General features: G+C 45.5%; 1 protein-coding gene and 1 pseudogene across 1 annotated transcript in view; one reads left to right on the top strand and one right to left on the bottom strand.

Moving 5' to 3' along the window:
- Positions 1-15,398, bottom strand: part of LOC142654474 (uncharacterized) — a 1,458,099-nt gene that overhangs the window by 58,013 nt on the left and 1,384,688 nt on the right.
- The window catches only part of LOC142659669 (uncharacterized), a 75,958-nt pseudogene continuing 62,027 nt past the window's right edge, over positions 1,468-15,398 (top strand).

Raw genomic sequence — 15,398 nt, 5'->3', positions numbered from 1 at the left:
CTGTTATTATGGGATATCAGAGGAGATTACAGCGAGAAGGTATAAGAGGCGAGAACTACAACTCCCAGTATGTCCAGCCTGTTATTATGGGATATCAGAGGACATTACAGGGAGAAGGTATAAGAGGCGAGAACTACAACTCCCAGCATGTCCAGACTGTTATTATGAGATATCAGAGGACATTACAGAGAGGAGGTATAAGAGGAGAGAACTACAACTCCCAGCATGTCCAGACTGTTATTATGGAATATCAGAGGACATTACAGAGAGGAGGTATAAGAGGAGAGAACTACAACTCCCAGCATGTCCAAAATGTTATTATGTGATATCAGAGGACATTACAGGGAGCAGGTATAAGAGGAGAGAACTACAACTCCCAGCATGCCCAGGCTGTTATTATGGGATATCAGAGGACATTACAGGGAGAAGGTATAAGAGGAGAGAAGTACAACTCCCAGCATGTCCAGACTGTTATTATGGGATATCAGAGGACATTACAGGGAGAGGTATAAGAGGATTGAACTACAACTCCCAGCATGTACAGACTGTTATGTGATATCAGAGGACATTACAGGGAGCAGGTATAAGAGGAAAGAACTACAACTCCCAGCATGTCCAGGCTGTTATTATGTGATATCAGGGGACATTACAGGAGGAGGTATAAGAAAAGAGAACTACAACTCCCAGCATGTCCAGCCTGTTAGTATGTGATATCAGAAGACATTACAGGGAGGTATTAGAGTAGAGGACTACAACTCCCAACATGTACAGACTGTTATGTGATATCAGAGGACATTACAGGGAAGTGGTATAAGAGGAGAGAACTACAACTCCCAGCATGTCCAGGCTGTTATTATGGGATATCAGAGGACATTACAGGGAGGAGTATAGGAGGAGAGGACTACAACTCCCAGCATGTCCAGACTGTTATTATGGTATATCACAGGACAATAAAGGGGGAGGTATAAGAGAGGACTACAACTCCCAGCACGTCCAGGCTGTTATTATGGGATATCAGAGGACATTACAGGGAGGAGGTATAAGAGGAGAGAACTACAACTCCCAGCATGTCCAGGCTGTTATTATGGGATATCAGAGGACATTACAGGGAGAGGTATAAGAGGACAGGACTACAACTCCCAGCAGCCCCCTGGCTCCAGCTCTCACATAATTGCTGACAACCTATAGAAGAAGAAAACACTGAATCCAACACTCAACACACAGGACAGGAGCCCCGCCCTCTCACAAAGCTCCGCCCTCATGTCACGTGAGTATTACTTACCGGCACAGCACATGAGGTCCGCCCCTTCACAGAGCTCCTCCCCTCATGATCACGTAATGATCATCACAGGTCCTTCATCCGCCTCTTCTCTCCACTGATAAGCCCCGCGCCTCCCGCCCTGGTAACACGGGGGTGACGTAGACACTTTTCCCTCTCCATTGATAACTCCGCCTCTCCTACCCGTCACATGGTGGTGACGTCATCACAGTGTCTTCTGCCAACACTTCCCCTCTCCGCTGATAAGCCCCGCGCCTCCCGCCCTGGTAACACGGGGGTGACGTAGACACTTTTCCCTCTCCATTGATAACTCCGCCTCTCCCACCCGTCACATGGTGGTGACGTAATCACAGGGTCTTCTGCCACCACTTCCCCTCTCCGCTGATAAGCTCCGCCCCTCGGCTCGGTCACATGGCAGTGACGTCATCACAGGGCCTTCCGCTGTTGCAGTGAATGTGGTGGGGAGCCCGTTCTTGTGTGTTCTCTCTGTTATCAGCTATGATGGCGGTGGTGACATGAGGAGATGATTACTGGTGAGATGACATGTTATATGAACACGTTTTCTGTTACAGGGTTTGTACCGGGACAGACATTTATCACTGGGGGCCCCCGATCACTAGTACAGGGCCAGTCAAGGTGTGGGGGCGGGGTGCTGTTGTCCAGTCACGGTTTGGGGGCGGGGCTGTCCAGTCAAGGTGTGGGGGAGGGCGGCGGTTGTTGTCCGGTCACGGTGTGGGGGAGGGCGGTGCGGTCCGGTCACGTTGTGGGGGAGGGCGGCGTTGTGGTCCGGTCACGGTGTGGGGGGGCGGGGCGGCGCTGTGGTCCGGTCACAGTGTGGGGGCGGGGCGGCGCTGTGGTCCGGTCACGGTGTGGGGGCGGCGCGGTCCGGTCACGGTGTGGGGGAGGGCGGCGTTGTCCGGTCACGGTGTGGGGGAGGGCGGAGTTGTCCGGTCACTGTGTGGGGGAGGGCGGCGTTGTCCGCTCACTGTGTGGGGGAGGGCGGCGTAGTCCGCTCACTGTGTGGGGGAGGGCGGCGTAGTCCGGTCACGGTGTGGGGGAGGGCGGCGTTGTGGTCCGGTCACGGTGTGGGGGAGGGCGGCGTGGTCCGGTCACGGTGTGGGGGAGGGCGGCGTAGTCCGGTCACGGTGTGGGGGAGGGCGGCGTTGTGGTCCGGTCACGGTGTGGGGGAGGGCGGCGTTGTGGTCCGGTCACGGTGTGGGGGGGAGGGCGGCGTTGTGGTCCGGTCACGGTGTGGGGGGGCGGGGCGGCGCTGTGGTCCGGTCACGGTGTGGGGGAGGGCGGCTTTGTCCGGTCACGGTGTGGGAGAGGGCGGAGTTGTCCGGTCACGGTGTGGGGGAGGGCGGAGTTGTCCGGTCACGGTGTGGGGGAGGGCAGAGTTGTCCGGTCACGGTGCGTGGGGGGAGGGCGGCGCTGTCGTCCGGTCACTGTGTGGGGGAGGGCGGAGTTGTCCGGTCACTGTGTGGGGGAGGGCGGCGTTGTCCGGTCACTGTGTGGGGGAGGGCGGCGTTGTCCGGTCACTGTGTGGGGGAGGGCGGCGTAGTCCGGTCACGGTGTGGGGGGAGGGCGGCGCTGTCGTCCGGTCACTGTGTGTGGGGGGAGGGCGGTGTTGTTGTCCGGCCACGGTGTGTGGGGGAGGGCGTTGTTGTCCGGTCACGGTGTGGGGGAGGGCGGAGTTGTCCGGTCACGGTGCGTGGGGGGAGGGCGGCGCTGTCGTCCGGTCACTGTGTGGGGGAGGGCGGAGTTGTCCGGTCACTGTGTGGGGGAGGGCGGCGTTGTCCGGTCACTGTGTGGGGGAGGGCGGCGTAGTCCGGTCACGGTGTGGGGGGAGGGCGGCGCTGTCGTCCGGTCACTGTGTGTGGGGGGAGGGCGGTGTTGTTGTCCGGCCACGGTGTGTGGGGGAGGGCGTTGTTGTCCGGTCACGGTGTGGGGGAGGGCGGAGTTGTCCGGTCACGGTGCGTGGGGGGAGGGCGGCGCTGTCGTCCGGTCACTGTGTGGGGGAGGGCGGAGTTGTCCGGTCACTGTGTGGGGGAGGGCGGCGTTGTCCGGTCACTGTGTGGGGGAGGGCGGCGTAGTCCGGTCACGGTGTGGGGGGAGGGCGGCGCTGTCGTCCGGTCACTGTGTGTGGGGGGAGGGCGGTGTTGTTGTCCGGCCACGGTGTGTGGGGGAGGGCGTTGTTGTTGTCCGGTCACGGTGTGTGGGGGAGGGCGGAGTTGTCCGGTCACGGTGTGTGGGGGGAGGGCGGCTTTGTCCGGTCACGGTGTGGGGGAGGGCGGCGGCGTCCGGTCACGGTGCGTGGGGGAGGGCGGAGTTGTCCGGTCACGGTGTGGGGGAGGGCGGCGGCGTCCGGTCACGGTGTGTGGGGGGAGGGCGGCGTTGTCCAGTCCCAATCCTGAGCGTTTCAGAAGTCCGATAATACAGGACGCCCTATCTTTTCTTATAGGGGTTCTGAATATAGGTCATTAAAGGGGTATTCCCATCTTATAAAGGGATGACGTATCGCGAGGATATTCACAGTAAGTGGCTGGGGCGTGTTAGTAATGTGCAAGGAAAATAGTAAAGTGGCTGCAAAAAACAACCAATCCTTGGAAAAATAAAAAGTTATGGCTCTTGAAATGCGACCATGAAACAAATAACCTTTGCGTCCTGAAGGCCAAAATAGCCGGGTCTTTAAAGAGGCTCTGTCACCAGATTCTGAAATCCCGATCTCCTATTGCATGTGATCGGCGCTGCAATGTAGATAACAGTAAAGTTTTTGTTTTGTTTTTCAAACGTTCATTTTTGGCCAAGTTATGAGCAATTTTATATATATGCAAATGAGGTTTGAAATGGACAACTGGGCGTTTTTTTTTTCGTTATGTCCAACTGGGCGTGTATTGTGTTTTTAACTGGGCGTGTTTACGTGTATGACGCTGACCAATCAGTGACCAGTCAGCGTCATACACTCCTCTCCATTCATTTACAAGCAGCACAGCGTTCTTACTAGAATGATGTGCAGCCACATACACAAGTGTCCTGATAATGAATACACATGACCTCCAGCCTGGACGTCATGTGTATTCAGAATCCTGACACTTCTAACTCTTTTCTGTGAGATTGCAGCAAGCCACTCGTAATCTCGCGAGATTACGAGGTAAACGAGATTTCGTTTCTATTGCGAGTCAGAAGTGTCAGGATTCTGAGTACACATGACGTCCAGGATTTCATGTGTATTCGTTATCAGGACACTTGTGTATGTGGCTGCACATCGCTCTAGTAAGAACGCTGTGCTGCTTGTAAATGAATGTAGAAGAGTGTATGACGCTGACTGGTCACTGATTGGTCAGCATCATACACGTAAACACGCCCAGTTAAAAACACAATACACGCCCAGTTGTCCATTTCAAACCTCATTTGCATATATATAAAATAGCTCATAACTTGGCCAAAAATGAACGTTTGAAAAAAAACAAAAAAAAACGTTACTGTTCTCTACATTGCAGCGCCGATCACATGCAATAGCAGATAGGGGTTGCAAAATCTGGTGACAGAGCCTCTTTAACCCTTTCACGACCAAGGACGAAAATGCACGTCCTGGTCGGCTGCTAGTTCCCGCACCATGACGTGCATTTTCGTCCGCATTTCAAACTGTCACTCTGTGTAAACACAGAGTGACAGACGTGCGCTGACAGCTGTCCTAGACAGCTGAGACATCAGCCTCGCCGGACAGCGGACCATCGCCGCTGCTTTCGGCAGTTAACCCCTTAAGTGCGGCGACGGATTGCCGTCGCCGCATTTAAATGGTTTGAAGCACATCGGCAGCCCCCAAGAAGTGATCGTGGGGGCTACCGATGCTTGTCACGGCAATCGGAGGTCAGATAATGACCTCCGGGTTGCCATGTACGGAAGCCTCGGAGGAACAGCCTCCGGCCGTTCCTCCTCTGCTTCCTGTCAGTGTGACAGTCACGTCACAATGACAGTTAGAGTACATTACACTACGTGTGTAGTGTAATGTACTCCAGCAGCGATCAAAGCTGCAAGACTAAGTGTCCCCTAGTGGGACAAGTAAAAAAAGTAATAAAAATGTTTTAAAAAAAGTGTAAAAATAAAAGTTATAAGTTCTATAAACACTAAATGCTTTTTTTCCTATAATAAAACTTTTATTATAGAAAAAAAATGAACACGTTAAAAAAGTACACATATCTGGTATCACCGCGTTCGTAACGACCCCAACTATAAAACTGTAATGTTATTTTTCCCGCACGATGAACACCCCCAAAAAAATCAATAAAAAACGACGACAGTATCACAATTTTTTTGGTCACCACCGCTCCCTAAATAAAGAATAAAAAGTGATCAAAAAGTCGCATGTTCCCAAAAATAGTACCAATAAAAACTTCTATCCGTCCCGCAAAAAACAAGCCCTTACACAGCTTTTATGACTAAAAAATAAAAAAGTTATGGCTCTCAGAATATGGCGACACAGAATTTTTTTTGTTTATAAATAAGTCATTTTATTGTGCAAACGCTAAAAAAAAAGGACCAAACCTATAAACATATGGTATCGCCGTAATCGTACCAACCCGCAGAATAAAGTAAAAATGTCATTTATAGCGTACGGTGAGCGCCGCAAAAAGAAAACCTAAAAAACGGTGTCAGAATTCCTGTTTTTTGCTCAGGATTGCAAAAAAATGGAACAAAAAGTGATAAAAAAAAATAAATCACACGTACCCCAAAATGGTACCAATGAAAACTACAGATTGTCCCGCAACAAATAAGACCTCACACAGCTCCGGTGGTGGAAAAATAAAGAAGTTCTGGCTTTCAGATTATGGCGATGAAAAATGTGCAGAACGTTCCAAAAGCGGATAAGATCGGGCGCCATTTATCAGTGCGACACCGGCCACACATCTATGAATTATTATTTATTTACTCCATTATTATACCCCCTTATTATGCCCTGATGTACCCCGCACAGCTTACATATACCCTGATGTACCCCGCACAGCTTACATATACCCTGATGTACTCCTCACATATTACATATACCCTGATGTACTCCTCACATATTACATATACCCTGATGTACTCCGCACAGATTACATATACCCGGATGTACTCCCCACAGATTACATATACCCTGATGTACTCCTCACATATTACATATACCCTGATGTACTCCGCACAGATTACATATACCCTGATGTACTCCTCACAGATTACATATACCCTGATGTACTCCTCACATATTACATATGTCCTGATGTACTCCTCACATATTACATATACCCTGATGTACTCCGCACATATTACATATACCCTGATGTACTCCTCACATATTACATATACCCTGATGTACTCCTCACATATTACATATACCCTGATGTACTCCTCACATATTACATATACCCTGATGTACTCTGCACAGATTACATATACCCTGATGTACTCCTCACATATTACATATACCCTGATGTACTCCTCACATCTTACATATACCCTGATGTACTCCTCACATATTACATATACCCTGATGTACTCCTCACATATTACATATACCCTGATGTACTCCGCACATATTACATATATCCTGATGTACTCCGCACATATTACATATACCCTGATGTACTCCTCACAGATTACATATACCCTGATGTACTCCACACATATTACATATACCCTGATGTACTCCGCACATATTACATATATCCTGATGTACTCCTCACATATTACATATACCCTGATGTACTCCGCACATATTACATATACCCTGATGTACTCCTCACATATTACATATACCCTGATGTACTCCTCACATATTACATATACCCTGATGTACTCCTCACATATTACATATACCCTGATGTACTCTGCACAGATTACATATACCCTGATGTACTCCTCACATATTACATATACCCTGATGTACTCCTCACATCTTACATATACCCTGATGTACTCCTCACATATTACATATACCCTGATGTACTCCACACATATTACATATACCCTGATGTACCCCGCACAGCTTACATATACCCTGATGTACTCCTCACATATTACATATACCCTGATGTACTCCTCACATATTACATATACCCTGATGTACTCCTCACATATTACATATACCCTGATGTACTCCTCACAGATTACATATACCCTGATGTACTCCTCACAGATTACATATACCCTGATGTACTCCTCACATATTACATATACCCTGATGTACTCCTCACATATTACATATACCCTGATGTACTCCTCACAGATTACATATACCCTGATGTACTCCTCACAGATTACATATACCCTGATGTACTCCTCACAGATTACATATACCCTGATGTACTCCTCACAGATTACATATACCCTGATGTACTCCTCACAGATTACATATACCCTGATGTACTCCTCACAGATTACATATACCCTGATGTACTCCTCACATATTACATATACCCTGATGTACTCCTCACAGATTACATATACCCTGATGTACTCCTCACAGATTACATATACCCTGATGTACTCCTCACAGATTACATATACCCTGATGTACTCCGCACATATTACATATACCCTGATGTACTCCTCACAGCTCACATATACCCTGATGTACTCCTCACATATTACATATACCCTGATGTACTCCTCACATATTACATATACCCTGATGTACTCCTCACATATTACATATACTCTGATGTACTCCGCACATATTACATATACCCTGATGCACTCCGCACATATTACATATACCCTGATGTACTCCTCACATATTACATATACCCTGATGTACTCCTCACAGATTACATATACCCTGATGCACTCCGCACATATTACATATACCCTGATGTACTCCTCACATATTACATATACCCTGATGTACTCCTCACAGATTACATATACCCTGATGTACTCCTCACAGATTACGTATACCCTGATGCACTCCGCACATATTACGTATACCCTGATGTACTCCTCACATATTACGTATACCCTGATGTACTCCTCACAGATTACATATACCCTGATGTACTCCTCACAGATTACATATACCCTGATGTACTCCTCACATATTACATATACCCTGATGTACTCCTCATATATTACATATACCCTGATGTACTCCTCACAGATTACATATATCCTGATGTACTCCTCACATATTACATATACCCTGATGTACTCCGCACATATTACATATACCCTGATGTACTCCTCACATATTACATATACCCTGATGTACTCCTCACATATTACATATACCCTGATGTACTCCTCACATATTACATATACCCTGATGTACTCCTCACATATTACATATACCCTGATGTACTCCTCACATATTACATATACCCTGATGTACTCCGCACAGCTTACATATACCCTGATGTACTCCTCACATATTACATATACCCTGATGTACTCCGCACAGCTTACATATACCCTGATGTACTCCTCACATATTACATATACCCTGATGTACTCCTCACATATTACATATACCCTGATGTACTCCTCACATATTACATATACCCTGATGTACTCCGCACAGCTTACATATACCCTGATGTACTCCTCACATATTACATATACCCTGATGTACTCCTCACATATTACATATACCCTGATGTACTCCGCACAGATTACATATACCCTGATGTACTCCGCACAGATTACATATACCCTGATGTACTCCGCACATATTACATATACCCTGATGTACTCCTCACATATTACATATACCCTGATGTACTCCTCACATATTACATATACCCTGATGTACTCCGCCCAGCTTACATATATCCTGATGTACTCCTCACATATTACATATACCCTGATGATCTCCTCACAGCTTACATATATCCTGATGTACTCCTCACATATTACATATACCCTGATGTACTCCTCACATATTACATATACCCTGATGTACTCCGCACATATTACATATACCCTGATGTACTCCTCACAGCTCACATATACCCTGATGTACTCCTCACATATTACATATACCCTGATGTACTCCTCACATATTACATATACCCTGATGTACTCCTCACATATTACATATACCCTGATGTACTCCGCACATATTACATATACCCTGATGTACTCCTCACAGCTCACATATACCCTGATGTACTCCTCACATATTACATATACCCTGATGTACTCCTCACATATTACATATACCCTGATGTACTCCTCACATATTACATATACCCTGATGTACTCCGCACAGCTTACATATACCCTGATGTACTCCTCACATATTACATATACCCTGATGTACTCCGCACAGCTTACATATACCCTGATGTACTCCTCACATATTACATATACCCTGATGTACTCCTCACATATTACATATACCCTGATGTACTCCTCACATATTACATATACCCTGATGTACTCCGCACAGCTTACATATACCCTGATGTACTCCTCACATATTACATATACCCTGATGTACTCCTCACATATTACATATACCCTGATGTACTCCGCACAGATTACATATACCCTGATGTACTCCGCACAGATTACATATACCCTGATGTACTCCGCACATATTACATATACCCTGATGTACTCCTCACATATTACATATACCCTGATGTACTCCTCACATATTACATATACCCTGATGTACTCCGCCCAGCTTACATATATCCTGATGTACTCCTCACATATTACATATACCCTGATGATCTCCTCACAGCTTACATATATCCTGATGTACTCCTCACATATTACATATACCCTGATGTACTCCTCACATATTACATATACCCTGATGTACTCCGCACAGATTACATATCAGAAAAACTACCAAGCAAAATCTGCGCTCCAAAAGCAAAATGGCGTCCCTCCCTTCTGAGCCCTGCAGCGTGCCCAAACAGCAGTTTGCGCCCACACATACGGCGTCGCCATACCCGAGAGAACCTGCTTAACGTTTTATGAGGTATTTGTCTTCTGTGGCACAAACTGGGCACAACATATTATGCACTAAAATGGCATATCAGTGGAAAATTGCAATTTTCACTTTGAACCATCCGCAGTGCACTAACCCCTTTGCGCACTATGACTTAATTGCCCGTCACGGTGCGGCGGTTGATGTATGGAGCCGGCTCACATGCTGAGCCCGCTCCATACGCTGCGGGTGTTGGCTGTGTATTACAGCAGGCCCCCTCGGTACTAACGGACAGGAACAGCGATCGCTCTGTTACAGAAGCCTGTAAGAATAACAATATACTGCAATACATTAGTATTGCAGTGTATTGTACCAGCGATCCAATGATCGCTGGATCAAGTCCCCTAAGGGGATTGATTAATAAAATGTGTAGAAGAATTATAGTTATTAGTAGTGAGATTTTTTTTTTAAAGTTAAAAAAACAAAACACCTTTTCGCATTTTTCTTCTAAAGTAATGTAACAAAATTGGTATCGCTACGTCCGTAAAAGTCAGAACTATTACAATATACCATTATTTAATTTGCACAGTGAACACCTTAAAAAAATTTAATAATTGAAACCGCCAAAATCGCAGTTTTTTTTTTTTGTCACCTTCGCTCTAAAAAAAAAAAATGTAATACAACTTTTGAATCACTTTTTATGTACCAAAAAATGGTACCAATAAAAACTGCAACTCCTCCCGCAAGAAATAAGCCCTCACACCGCTCTATTGATGGAAAAATAAAAAAGTTATGGCTCTTGGAAAGCGGGTAGTGAAAATCTAAAATATGAAAGCAAAAAATGGATCAGTCCTAAAAGGGTTAATTCATTTCTAATGAAAAAACGTATGACCCCATGTGGGGTATTTCCGGACTCGGGAAAAATTGCTTTATAAAAAATTGGTTGTTTTTTTCCTCCTTTATCCCTTGTGAAAATGAGAAAATGCAACATTTTAGTGGAAAAAATGTTGATGTTAATTTTCGCGCCCTAATTCCAATAAACTCTGCAAAAGACCCGTGGGGTGTAAATGCTCACTATACCCCTAGAAAAATTCCTTGAAAGTTTTTCCAAAATGGGGTCACTTTTGGTGGGTTTCCACTGTTTTGGTCCCTCCAGTGCATTGCAAATGCGACATGGCACCGAAAACCATTCCAGCAAAATCATAAATCCAAATGGCGCTCCTTCCCTTCTGAGCCCTGCTGTGGGTCCAAACAGCAGTTTATTACCACATATGGGGTATTGTCGTAATCGGGAGACATTGCTTTACAAATGTTGGGGTGCATTTTCTTCGTTATTCCTTGTAAATAATAAAAATTTCTATGTTGTTTCAGAAAAAAAGTACATTTTAATTTTTACAGACTAATTCCAATATATTTAGCGAAAAACCTGTGTGGTCAAAATGCTAACTATACCCCTAGATAAATACCTTAAGGGGTCTAGTTTTCGAAATGGGGTCGTTTATGGGCAGTTTCTATCGTTCTGGCAGCTCAAAGCTTCTCCAAATGTACAGTGGGGCCTAAAACATTTTCAAGCAAAATATGAGTCCTGAAAGCCTCCGGGTGCTCCCTTCCTTTGGGGCCCTGCCGTGTGTCCAAACAACGCATTAGGGCCACAATGTGGGTATTTTTGAAAACAGGAGAAAGAGGGTGATAGATTTTGGGGTGTGTTTCTTCATTTTCATGTTCGCTTTACAAAAAAATCGGTCTTCAAACAAATACTTTTATGAAAAAAGTGAAATTTTTTTTTTTCACCTGATATGCATTAAATTTAGCAAAGAACTGTGGGGTCAAAATAATTACTATATACCTAAATAATTACGTTATGGGGTCTAGTTTTCTAAATGGGGTCGTTTATGGGGAGTTTCTATCGTTCTGGCAGCTCAAAGCCTCTCCAAATGTACAGTGGGGCCTAAAACATTTTCAAGCAAAATATGAGTCCTGAAAGCCTCCGGGTGTTCCCTCCCTTTTGGGTCCTGCTGTGTGTCCAAGCAATGCATTAGGGTCACAATGGGGGCATTTTTGAAAACAGGAGAAACAGGGTGATATATTTTGGGGTGTGTTTCTTCATTCTCATGGTCGCTTTACACAGAAATCGGTCTTCAAAGTGATACTTTTATGAAAAAAGTGAAATTATATTTTTTTACGCCTGCTTTGCATGAATTCTTACAAAAAAACTGTGGGGTCAAAATACTTACAACACCCCTTAATAAATACCTTAAGGGGTGTAGTTTTCAAAATGGGGTCACTTGTGGGGGTTTCCACCATTCTGACACCTATGAGCCTCTGAAAACCTGGCTTGGTGCAGGAAAACAAAATGTACTTCAAAATGTATAAAATTATTACTAAACTTGTAAGTCTTCCAAATTGCTGAAAAAAATATTTTTTTTTCAAAAGTGCTGCCAAAATAGTGTAAAGAGATGGAAATATATATTTAATTAAAAAATTGTGCAGTATGTATGTACATATGTGACATATTGCAGTTAAAAATAGGGAAAAATGATAATTTTTACAAAATTTCTTCAATTTCTCTATTTTTTTATTAATTTCCGCAAATCGTATCAGTCTACTTTTACCACTAAAATAAAGTACAACATGTGATGAAAAAACAATGTCAGAATTACTTGGATATTCAAAACTTTCACAGAGTTATTCTCTGATAAAGTCAGACATACCAGATTTGACAAATCTGGCTTGGTCATTAAGGTACAAACATGCCCGGTCATTAAGGAGTTAAGGAAGGGGGGGGGGGGGGTTGTTAATAGTAACCTCTAGCAGCCAGTCCATAGAGGAAGAATGTATTTTATAAAGTAAGGATTCTGATGCTTAGAAACCTTGTCGCGGAGGGCCCTGTGTTAGTTGTGGGGGTCACGGGGCCCCATCATAGATGATCTGCTCCGTACTGTAGGCGGCCACATCCGGCCCTGGTGAACATTCTCTTATATAACCAGTGACTGATCTGAGCTGCTCTTATAATCTTTATAACACGAGGAGTGTAAAGTTCTACCATGTGGGGGCAGCGGACATGACAATCGTGTGGAAAGATGTTCTGCAGGTTTATAATACTGGAGTCTTCTCTTCTGCACACTCCAACAATTCTGCACTTCTAAGGCCTCGTGCACACGACCGTATTTTTTCCCACCCGTAAATACGGGTCCGGTGTCACACGTATTCCACCCGTTTTGCACCCGTATTTACGGGCACGTTTTTGGCTACAAAATTACACTGCACTAATCGGCAGCCCCTTCTCTCTATCAGTGCAGGATAGAGAGAAGGGACAGCCCTTTCTGTAATAGAAGTTAAAGAAATTCATACTTACCGGCCGTTGTCTTGGTGACGTTTCCCTCTCTTCACATCCAGCCCGACATCCCTGGATGACGCGGCAGTCCATGTGACCGCTGCAGCCTGTAATTGGCTGCAGCGGTCACATGGGCTGAAACGTCATCCAGGGAAGTCGGCCCGGATGTCGAGAGGGACGCGTCACCAAGGCAACGGCCGGGAGACCGGACTGGAGGAAGCAGGAAGTTCTCGGTAAGTATGAACGTCTTTTTTTTTTTTTTTTTTATATATACAGGTTGCTCTATATTCTGATCGGAATTCACTGTCCAGGGTGCTGAAAGAGTTACTGCTGATCAGTTAACTCTTTCAGCACTCTGGACAGTGACTATTTACGTCGTCTAGCAACGCTCCCGTAATGACGGGTGCACACACACGCAGCCCCCCGACATTACGGGAGCTCCATAGACTTCTATGGGATGTCCGTGCCGTTATTACGGCCTGAAATAGGACATGTTCTATCTTTTCCAACGGCACGGGCACCTTCCCGTAAGAAAACGGGAAGGTACCCGTGTTCAATAGAAGTCTATGAGCCCGTTATTACGGGTCGTAATTACGACCCGTAATAACGGGTGTTTTTACAGTCGTGTGCATGAGGCCTAGGTGAAAGGAAAAATAACTACTGTTCATATATCCTATAATTAAATATTACTGCCGTACAGGGGGTCCCTGGCTTGAAACACCTCCCTTAGTCAAAGCAGAGGCTTCTTCACCCCCTAACAGTCACATTAAAATTGGAAAAATCTGTCCTGGAAGTGTCACTTTTTTTTATTGTAGATCTAACCCCTTCGCGCAAAGTGGCGTAATAATCCGTCGCGCTAAGTGTATCGTTCGCGCTCAGCGACGGACTATTACGTCGCGGGGAAAATGCATCGCCATTTTCCCACGGCGCGTGCACGAGCTGTGACAGCTGCTGTTTTCGACAGCAGGCTATCACAGCTCAATACGCCGAGACCTGCCGCGATGGTCCCGCCTCCACGATCGCCACTATTGGTCAGTTAGTGAGCAACTGTCCAATAGTGGCGATCAGTCGCTTCACTTCCTCTCCCTGACCTCACATCCGCCCTGAACGCCCTGTTGGAGTTAGTGAGGCATTCAGAGCGGTTGTGAGAAGGAGAGAAGAGAAAGTGTGAAAAAAGGGAAATAAGTTAAAAAACAACTTTTTTCTCCTTCCCACCTCCCCAATCCACTACCCAGTCCTGTACCCTTCCTCATTGTGTTCCCCCCACGTTTTTGGTCAGTGATCTCCTATCACTGACCACTTCTTAGTCTTCAGGACCAATTTCTTGGTCCCTGGGGATTATTTTAGTTTTTTTCTTCATATAAAACAAAAAAAATATAAAAATAAAAAAAATTGTTAGTTTAGCCAATTTTGCCAATTTAACTGGTTAGTTTAGTATTGGGGTTAGTTAGTGTCAGGGAACCGTCAAAAAGCGTCAGGGAATTTAGCATCAGTATTCCGTCACCGTAGTTAGATCTAGCGTTAGGTGTCCATCACCGTAGTTGGGTTTAGCGTCAGGGAAGCTCGTAATAATCTAGATAGGTTTAGTGTCAGGTACCCGTCACCGTAGTTAGGTTTAGTGTTGGGGAAGCTCGAAATAATCTAGTTGGGTTTAGTGTCAGGGAATAGTCGCCGTAGTTAGATTTAGTCTCAGGGAAGTTCAAATAAAATCTAGTTAGGTTTAGTGTTAGGAACCCTCGCCCTAGTTAGGTTTAGTCTCAGGTAAGCCCACTCGTTCTATTAAAACAAATTTTTTGGCTGGTATAGGTAGCATCCTATTGCTCCTAGTTAGGGAAGGAATCAAACATGTCCCAACGGACATTTAGTGC

Source organism: Rhinoderma darwinii, chromosome 1 (genome assembly GCF_050947455.1).
Source record: "Rhinoderma darwinii isolate aRhiDar2 chromosome 1, aRhiDar2.hap1, whole genome shotgun sequence".
NCBI lineage: Eukaryota > Metazoa > Chordata > Amphibia > Anura > Rhinodermatidae > Rhinoderma > Rhinoderma darwinii.
The sequence above is the reverse complement of the archived record's forward strand: the minus strand, read 5'-3'. Positions and strand labels throughout refer to the sequence as shown.